Raw genomic sequence first — 9,961 nt, 5'->3', positions numbered from 1 at the left:
ACTGTCTCGATAACTTTTCTTCCGCGGATTTAAAGTATGAACTTCGTCCAAAACGCTTAACCTTGCTAAAATCATCAATCCGCCCGCTAGAGTCACGCTCTAACGAGCTGGGGGGCTAACTGTTGGGGTCAAAAACGGTTGCGACGAAGTTAACATCCAAAACGTCCGAGGTAGAAAACGGGAATTTCTCCGGTAAATACTTTTTCGAAATAGATTCTTTCTTACAAAAAAGTTTGCAGAGGAAAAACGAAACATCCGACGAGAGCTCGAAAAAGGTCGCTACGCAGCGACCGAGCTCGAGCCAAAGCTCGGTCGCTACGTAGCGACCGAGCGCTCGTCCCGCTCGGTCGCTACGTAGTGACCGGGCTCGAGCCAAAGCTTGGTCGCTACGTAGCGACCGAGCTCTTCTGAAACGTCGATACGACACCAGTCCATGCATTCTCGTCAAACCTTCGATACTATCTCCCGAAGACCATAGCGAACTCGGTTCATGTTTTCCGCTATACTAAATCATCGATCAAACTTTGCAGATTGAAACCGCGGAAAGTTCGTTCTTTATCGAAAGAAGTCGTAGTAAACGCTTCGAGTCGGAAGACGGCCCAAAGGGACCTAAAACACGACTTGAGGCCCACCCTACAATTTCTTAACTAAAAGCCCGTAAATCGTGATACGATTTACGCTTGGCGCACAAGGAAAGATAAATGTCAAGTTTCCGCGGATAAATACGAAATTTTGAGGATAATTACGAAGATCGGAAAAAATGGAATATCTCCATTTTATGCTATGACGGCTTAAGGGCAGAAGAGTAAAAGCGTAAACCAACCTTGGAGCGAGTATATAAGGAGTTTAAGGCGAGAGGCATGGGCGAGAGACTTTTTTAGAGAAAACTTAGAACTTAGAGCATTTTAGGCAATTTTTCGTTTTTGTTATTTCGAGCTGCGACTCAATTAGGTTTAGCCATCTTAGGGTTGCTAGAACTAGGAATCTCGCCGACAGCTCTCGAGCCCAAGCTTATACCTTGTTGTAAACGCTCATACGCAAATTCGGAATAAGAGCTTCCTTGCTCTCTTTTCGATTTCTTATACTTTATCATTGTTATTCTCGTGTTCTGATTGCTTGACGTGTGGTAATTAGCAGATATCCGGGTCCTCTGGGAAATTAGGGTTTTCCTAGTTTCCTTATTTAAACGGAAATCGACAGTGCGAATTTCGGTTCCCACAATAGGGTGGTTCCTAAGGGGGTTTTGAAGGCAGTCCAGTAGGCCCAGAGTGCATTGTTCAGTTTTCTAGACCAGTCTTTTCTCGATGTGCCCACAGTGTTTTATAAGATTTCTTTGATTTGTCGATTTGAGACTTCTACCTGCCCACTCGTCTGCGGGTGGTAGGGTGTAGCAACTCTATGGTGTACTCTATTCTTACAGAGAAGTTCTTCAAAAACTTTGTTGATGAAATGGGAACCACCGTCACTTATTACTATTCGGGGTATTCCGAATCTCGGGAAGATAATGCTTTTAAAAAACTTAATAACTACAGATGCGTCGTTTGTGGGGGAAGCTACCGCTTCGACCCATTTTGACACATAGTCAACAGCGACTAGTATGTATTTATTTCCGTACGAAGAAGGGAAAGGTTCCATGAAATCTATTCCCCAACAGTCAAAGACTTCTACGTCCTTAATAGATTTCTGTTCCATTTCATGTCTTTTACTGATTTTTCCCCTTCGTTGGCATCTATCGTATTGTACTATGAATGCATGAGCATCGCGAAACATGGTTAGCCACCAGAATTCTGCTTGAAGAATTTTTGATATCGTTTTAAAGGTTGCAAAGTGCCCACCATAATCCGACCCATGTCATTGGAATAATATATCATGTATTTCAGTATCGGCGACGCAGCGTCTATATATCCCGTCAGAGCAGTGTTTGTAGAGATATGGTTCGTCCCAGTGATATCTCCTAACTTCTCTTGGAAATTTCGTTCTAGTGTACCCTCTCAACTCTTCGGGTTCTATGTCGGCAGCTAAATAATTTACTATATCAGCGTACCAAGGTCTGTCCTTTGAACTTGTCCGACTATATGCACTTCTTGATGCAGACTTTCATCCACGGGGGAATCATGGTCAGAGCATAGCTTGTTGTGCGCGATGTTAACCTTTATACCGAAGGTGATGGTTTTGGGATTAGTCTCTTTGTTCAGAATATCTGTAGTATCGATCGACATACAATCATTGTTGTCGATCGACCTGGTACTGTCGTAATTGATCGACATTGGATTGTCATCGTCGATCGACAGGTCCGCGGAAGTGAGACTTACATTCCCGATGAATGACTCCGTTTGGTAAACGTTTTCAGTCGGTAAGAAATCATCGATACGGACGTCGTTTTCTATCCTTATCGGGGAAAGATGGTCTGCAACTCTGTTTTCTACTCCTCTTTTATCTTTTATCTCGATGTCGAATTCTTGAAGTAGAAGGATCCATCGCAGGAATCGCGGTTTTGCGTCTTTCTTTTGCATTATGTATTTAATTGCAGCATGGTCGGTGTAACACCCCCGAACCTTCCTAAGCATAGGTCGACCCACCTGCGAACAATCAAACAAGAACATGACTGACGTACGACCCACACCAAGGGTTGGAGATGATTGAGCCAACCGGCCAGCCAACAATCAAACAAGAACATGACTGACCGTCCAACCCAACACCATGGTCTGGAAGCACTACGTGACGGGTTAGGGATGATCCGGTCAGAGTTACAAAATTTACTTCACGACCTCGACCAGTTCATCCATTAACTCGTCCCGCTGCGTCAAGGCACAAGGCTTTGCAACGGCCAAGAGTTAGCGTTTTCCGTTAGATCGAGGCCTAAGGTTGTTCAATCCGTACTACGACCTAACGTTGTGTTAGACCGGACTAATCAAATATCATAGTACTCATGATGCGCATATAAAACGATTACTTTTATTGATTCAAGAAATATTCATACATTGAATAATTAACCATACCGTTTACAAAAGGCATGAAAATCTACACCGGTAGTCCTAACGTCCAGCTCCAAGCTAGCCGATCATCCTTACCTAAAGCGACCTGCAAACAGGACAACGGAGTTGGATGAGTAATCTAATATTACTCAGTGAGCTGGCGGCCTCTACCCGCAACCTAGACTCTAACCCAGACAACCCAAAATAACAATAAATCTAGCCCTAGCATGCAATATAAACTAAGGCTAGGCAAACCGTTACTAAGTTAGATTTGGCATCCTGCCATGATCTAGCTTCAAGTAACGGGAACCTGCATTAAAACAAGTCAACAAGCAATCCCTAGTTAACCATATATATGCTTGAGTTCAGTACTTATGTAGTGTTAGACACTTAGACTATACAAGTATCATTAGCCGATCAACCAACAATCAAACAAGAACATGATCGGCCAACCAATGATACCGCATAGCTTTAATATCCACCACCCTTCACAAGTAATCACTCAAACACATACAGGCTAACGTCAAGCCTACAATAACCAAATACACACCAAGCCTAATCCGGTACCTAAACCAGACTTAAGACTTAATGTCAGAACATGCAAGCAAATCAATCAACCACAATCACAATAAGAACTATGAGTATCTACGACTCGATCTAACTCGTAACACCGTATATCGGTGCTACATTAACTCGAGGGTTCCATAACCCAGTACGACACACTAACACAACACTCTAACCTAGTCCCTGGTGACTTCGTGTTCCTCCTCTCCATCGGCAGTATCCTATCTCCCTACCACAAAGGCCAGAAGAAGGAACTTTCAACCGACCGCAGCCCACAGACCTTCGGGTCACCGCGCGACAGCCCACAGTCCTTCGAGTCACTGCTACATTACACCGTCGATCGATAATCCAATGGGCGTATCGATCGATACACCTTTCAAAATATCGATCGACAGGGCTATCGCTGTGTCGATCGATACTTCTTCCAAAAGGCTTTACGAACGGGTTTGATATGTATTCTCTAACTCACTAGACCAACTCTCATCTGTCGATCGACGTCAAATCATCCATATCGATCGACGTTGGTGTTACCCTGGCGATCGATGTCTCCGTTGTACCGTCGATCGATGCTTGCCCTTTTGGTTGGCGTGATAGATTTGTGTTGATCTCTGTTGTGGCGACTCCTGCGTGGTTGTTAGGATCTGTTAGAATGACGTCTGGAGTGTCACGTTGTTGTGAGAACAGGTTGTCAGGTCCATTGGCTACTTGAAGGATGTCTGTTATGTCCTCTCTGGACACTTGTAAAATCCTTCCATCCATTGCACGTGCGTTGCCATCTGGATCCCTGAAAATGCCAAATTCATCAGGTGTTAGAAAACCGTAATCAATGTTTGCATAATTATTCATTTTAGAAATAGAGAGATTAGGGTTTAGAGTAGTATCGATCGATGTAGATACAGTTACATCGATCGATGGCAGAGTAATTTCTGCAGAACTTGTGTTCTTGAGATTATTGTTCTTCATGGATTTTTCTGTTGATGTAGAAGGAAGAGTGTTCATCTTATTTGCTTGTGTGTTTGCTCTGATGTGTGTAGGTGGTTTCGGAGGTGCAAAACGATTTATATAGGTATTTGTAAACCTAGTTAGGGAGGAAATATTCTCCTGCTCCTGAATTTTCGCTGCGGCGCGAATATCGATCGATGTTCCTTTCGGTGTGTCGATCGATGTGAGCGGTTATTTTGCTGGACGATGGTGGGTATCGACCGATGTGGAGTGCACAGCGTCGAACGATGTTGGAAACGTGTTGGTGAACTTGTGTATTTCAAGTCTTTCATCCTCCAAAGACATTTCTATTGCACATTCTTTCCAGTAATCCTCATCGTATTCCTCGGCATGTTCCTCATGAGGTGAAGTAATTACAGTGTCAACTTCCAAACTTTCATGGAAACCACTGTCTGCCCAACTGCCTATGGAACAATCATCATGTCCTCTCCTGGTTGGAGGTTGGAAGGCAAAATGTTGGTAACAATGATTAGGTGAAGCGAAATAGTCAAGTGGGTGCATTACGTCGAGTGACGTGTTGTTGTGGTCATCGGTCACCATTGACACATTGGAATCGATCGATGGAAAGGTTGGGGTGTCGATCGATTCCGAGTACTCTGTTTCATACTCCGATTCATACTCTGCTCCACAATGGCATGCGCCAATGAAGCCAAGTTCTTTCCCATAATCCACATAATTAATTACCTTTCTCTTAGGTCGGATGGGATCGTAGTGGATGTTTGGGTCTATGAGCGTTAGACATAATTTGTTTTTGTTCATGTCACATACAGCTCCTACTGTAGCTAGGAAGGATCTTCCAAGCAGAAGTGAAGAGTTCCAGTTAAGCTCGATGTCTAAGACATGAAAATCTACAGGGACAAGGGCATTACCAATCAGTACCTCCAGATCTCTTATGATGCCTCCGGATCGTTTCTCTGAAAGATCCACGAAGGTGAAGGATTCTGTTGAGGGTTCGATGGTCAAACCAAGCTGGTCTGCCATAATCCTAGGGAGGATACTAACCGATGCTCCTGTGTCACACATTGAATGGGGAAATTCAACACCCTTGACTATGCATGGTATTGCAAACTTCCCAGGATCACTCTTCTTCGTCAATGTGATCCTGTGTTTCATCTTTCCTCTGACTTGATGAAACATTCTCCTAATGTCCTCCTCAGTTACCTTTGTTTCACTGAAGAACATCCACAACCGGTGTGTGAAGTAAGCTTCATCAAAAGGTTTTTCGATTGGGATTCTGAGGACTCGTTTAGTGAAACCATCCATCTCCTTATCGTTAGTTTCCCTCTTAAGGTTTTTAGGAATCTTCTCCTTTCTTTTCCTTAACCTTCTCCCTTCAGATTCTTGTTCTTTTTGAACAGATTCTGTTGAACTAATTAAAGGGTTGGGTTTTGGTTCAGGTGGGTTTGCTAATAGTTTAGGTGGTGGTCTGAGTGCATTGATGTAATCATTATCGATTGAGGGTAACCGCACTCGGTATGTCAGAGGTGCCTGTCGATCGATGGGAGGTGTGTTGGGACGATCGACGTCGGACTCACTCTGTCGATCGATGGTTGAGTTAACCGATCGATCGATTTTTTCATAGAAAGGGGAGGGTGGGTGAGGATGCTTAGCTGCAAATTCTTCATGAGTTAGAATTCGAACCGCATTGCATTCAGTCGAATTGGCAGACGACATCGATCGATGACTGGAGTAATCCGTCCATCGATCTTCATCATGGTCTGTCGATCGATGCGAGTTCATCGACATCGGTCGACACCATTGGGATCCGCCGAGACTCATGGAGCTTTCGATTTCGAAATCTCCTTCCTCAAGGTTTTCATTTCTCACCACTTGCCAGAATTCATCATCTATGATGGCATTTACGTGGTGTTTCCCTTTGTCGGCTCCTGCCTCTCTAGCGAAAGCTTCTTGCCTCTTAATAGTCTCGCCCGTCTGAATTACTTGGGTTTCAAGTTTTCTCACCAGTGTTCCTAAGGTCTCGATTTTGGTGTTCAGATTGTTATAGGCAGAGTCTATCTTACCGTTGAAATCCACGGTGATTTGTTGTTGTCCCAACAGTACTCGATCAAGCATTTCTTCGATCTTGCTTTCCTGAGTCTGGGGTGGTGGATTTTGATAGTAAGAGTTCGAGTAGCTCTTGCTGTTGTTGAAGGGTTTTTGAAATTGTGAACTTTGGTTACTTCTTTGGCCATTTCCAAAGAAGTTTCTGTTTCCGCCCTGGTTTCCAAATTTCTGGAATCCGGTACCTCCGATGTAGTTCACATCTTCTTCTCCTTCTGTATCTGCTACTTCCTCTTCAGCTGAACAGACTTGCTTCCTAAGAAGCTCGTGCACCACATCTAACTTAGCTCTTACTTCGTCCATCTGTTCCTTCCCGATAGAGGCTACAGACTTCTTCCGTTCAGAGTCAGTGTTTTTGGTGCTGCTGCTGTTAGCAAGGTTTTCGATAAGTCTCACAGCTTCCAACGGATTCCGAGTAGTGAAGTTTCCTTCACTCGCCGTATCAAGAGCCATTTGATACTGTAAGGCGAGACCTCGGAAGAAAGTGCTTAGCAGCTGCACTTCATTAAATCCGTGGTGTGGACAGTCTCGCTGGAAAAACCTAAATCTAATCCACGCATCTTTGAAGGACTCTCCAGCCTTCTGCGAGAATGTGGAAATTTTGTTCCGAAGTTCTTCAGCGCGCGCCTCATCGAAGAAGTTTCGTAAGAAAGCATTCTTGATGTCGCTCCAGGATGTTAAAGATCCTGTGGGTTGCTGCCTAAGCCAGTGCATCGCTTCTCCATTCAGCGTGTATCTGAAGAGCTTGCACAGCAGGTAATCTTCGGGGACTCCTTCCATCCGAATGGCAGCGATTAGATCCTCGAACCGTTCCAAATGGTCCATAGGATGCTCGTGCGGTAACCCAGAGTAGGGTATCTGCGACACGAGAGTGTAGTATTGAGGCTTCAGCTCGAAATTCTGCTTCTGGATCTCCGGAAGTCGAATCGCTGATCTGTTGGAATAGTACTCATCTGGGCGATTGTAGTCGGCCAGTGGTTTCGATCGAGCGTCCTCATCTACAGGTTGAGCAGCTCATGTAGCATCAGCATCAGGGATTACAGTTCCCTGAGTATCTATTTTCTGACCTGTTGCATTACGCAGATGACCGGCCTGGTCATACAGGTTTCCGTTCTCATCCTGAGTTAGAATAATAATGTTTACCATTTTTGACGACACGGTATCGATCGACGTACGCGGTGTAGTATCGATCGTTGTCGAACGATTGGGATCGATCGACGATGACGGTCTGGTGTCGGTCGACGGTTGGTTGTGTGTATCGATCGACGACGAAGTGGTTGCGTCGAGCGATGTGGAACGTTGACCTCTACGGATGGTGCGTTCCAAATGAGCAGGATCGTCTGAGAACAGCAAGTCTTTCTCCTTGTTGCTTCTGGTACCGCTGGGCATGCACGTGAAAAGACAAGAAAAAAAAAGATTATTAGAAAAGGGGGTAAAGAAAAGAATAAGAATTAATAAAACTAAATCTAATGGCGATCAAAGCTCCCCGGCAACGGCGCCAAATTTGATACCACTCAAATTACCCTAAGGAGTGTTACTCTCATCAAAAGAGGTTCAGATGTAGTACTTAGGGATCGAATCCACAAGGAGCTAGGGAACAATTAAATCTAGTGTTTATTAATTCTAAAGGTTGTAATGTTTTAAATAAAATAGCAATAGTAACTAGCGAGTAAATGATAAATGTAACTTAGGTTGGAAATGATATTAGATGCAGGGCCACTATTCAGGTGTTGGAGATTATAATTCCTATAGATGCCTAACTGTTGCATGCATGATATATTAGAGCTCATTCGCTTAACTCAGTGATCAGCTGTCGCATGTACCACTGGTTAACAGACTAGATCTTGTGTCTCACCGGTTAGATGCAGACACAAGAGAGTGTCGATCGATAGTCTATTAAGACGTCGACCGATACACTTTTGCCAACATCGATCGATTGTCAGTTGAGGACATCGATCGACGGGTTCTAGCCAGGCCTATGCGCGAGTATGAAATGCCCTACTAAGATTCTAAATTGGCGGTTAGCCCTCTCTAGCAATCCTAATATGATAGATAGATGTCAGGATGGGATAACAAGGGTGCTTGAATATGCAATCCTATGATCAAGTTCTAGTTAGCTAGGCTAAAACAAGCAATGAATACAAATCTATCATGAATATCACAACAAGGCAGATCTATAGTTTGGGGCAAATCCCACAAACCTATCTGAACCCTGGATCTAACAGTTGAACTACTCAGACATAGCAAAGCAATTCATATCAATAGATAAATAGAAACTCATAGAATATATGATAAGAAAATGAAACAAGGAGTTCCAATCACAAGTGATCTTCTCTCCAAATGAAACTTGTAACAAAACTAGGTCTAGAAAAGAAAAGCTCTCCGTGCCGTCAAACACTTAGGCAGTATATATTCTACTAGGTTAAAAACTCGTCAGGGCATTTTGGTAATTTGGCTTGGCCTTGGTCTTTAAGTCTACTGAATCCAAAATGTCGTGTCTGGTGTCTCGACATCGATCGACGGTACTTGTGTACATCGATCGATATTAATCTTCATCTGTCGAGGCATTTCCTCATATCGATCGTCAGCACTGATGCGCATCGATCGATTATTCTTCCTCTCGTCGACCTCTAAGTGGTCAGCTCGGGTGAAATGTCCTTTATGCTCTAAAATGCTCCAAAGTCATAGCTTTACTCCGAAATGCACCTGAACCTGAAAACATACCTAGAAGAGTAGAAAACATAGATATAAATATAGTAAAATAATAATATACCATGGATAAAAATGAGTCAAATCCAAGGTATATCAATAACATCGGATTCTACCTCTCCTTTCCTTTATTCTCTCTAATTCCCTTCCCAAAGCTTTACTATCGGGAACCAAAGGGACCAATAAGACCACATAGACCAAAGGTCGAGTTTGCAATCTGCAAAGACAATAAAAATGTCTCCTTTTAATCTGAGACAGACTCCTTGACATTTCCACGGCATGAAACCATGACTTGAACTAGAGAAGATAAAATGATTCAATGAAGTGAGAAAACAGAGGGAAAAGGAACTAGAGTATGACTGTATGTGTGATAATATACATGGGTAAGAGTCTATGTGTCATCTGATCAATATTCCCAAGATGAGCCTGCACATTAATCTCAGAAATGAGGTCAGTGGAGGTGTATGTCAGATGGTATATGGTGAGCTATAGGCTGGATGGTTACGTTGCTAAGTAGAGGTCAAGCACATGGAAGTGCCTTTTAAGGTTGGTACTGATTTGATGTGGCTTGCAACATTGCATAGGTGATGGTGGTGGTTCTCAAGAAAGGTGAGTTCCCATGTTTTTAAACCTTTTTCACATGTTCATTC

The 9,961-nt window shown here is 43.5% G+C and overlaps 1 non-coding gene across 1 annotated transcript; it reads left to right on the top strand.

Moving 5' to 3' along the window:
* The first annotated feature begins 7,110 nt into the window (after positions 1–7,110).
* LOC125609664 lies at positions 7,111–7,216 on the top strand. Its single transcript, XR_007339816.1, has one exon. It is a non-coding gene; the product is annotated as a small nucleolar RNA R71 (small nucleolar RNA).
* The last annotated feature ends 2,745 nt before the right edge of the window (positions 7,217–9,961 follow it).

Source organism: Brassica napus, chromosome A5 (assembly GCF_020379485.1).
Source record: "Brassica napus cultivar Da-Ae chromosome A5, Da-Ae, whole genome shotgun sequence".
Taxonomy (NCBI): domain Eukaryota; kingdom Viridiplantae; phylum Streptophyta; class Magnoliopsida; order Brassicales; family Brassicaceae; genus Brassica; species Brassica napus.
The sequence above is the reverse complement of the archived record's forward strand: the minus strand, read 5'-3'. Positions and strand labels throughout refer to the sequence as shown.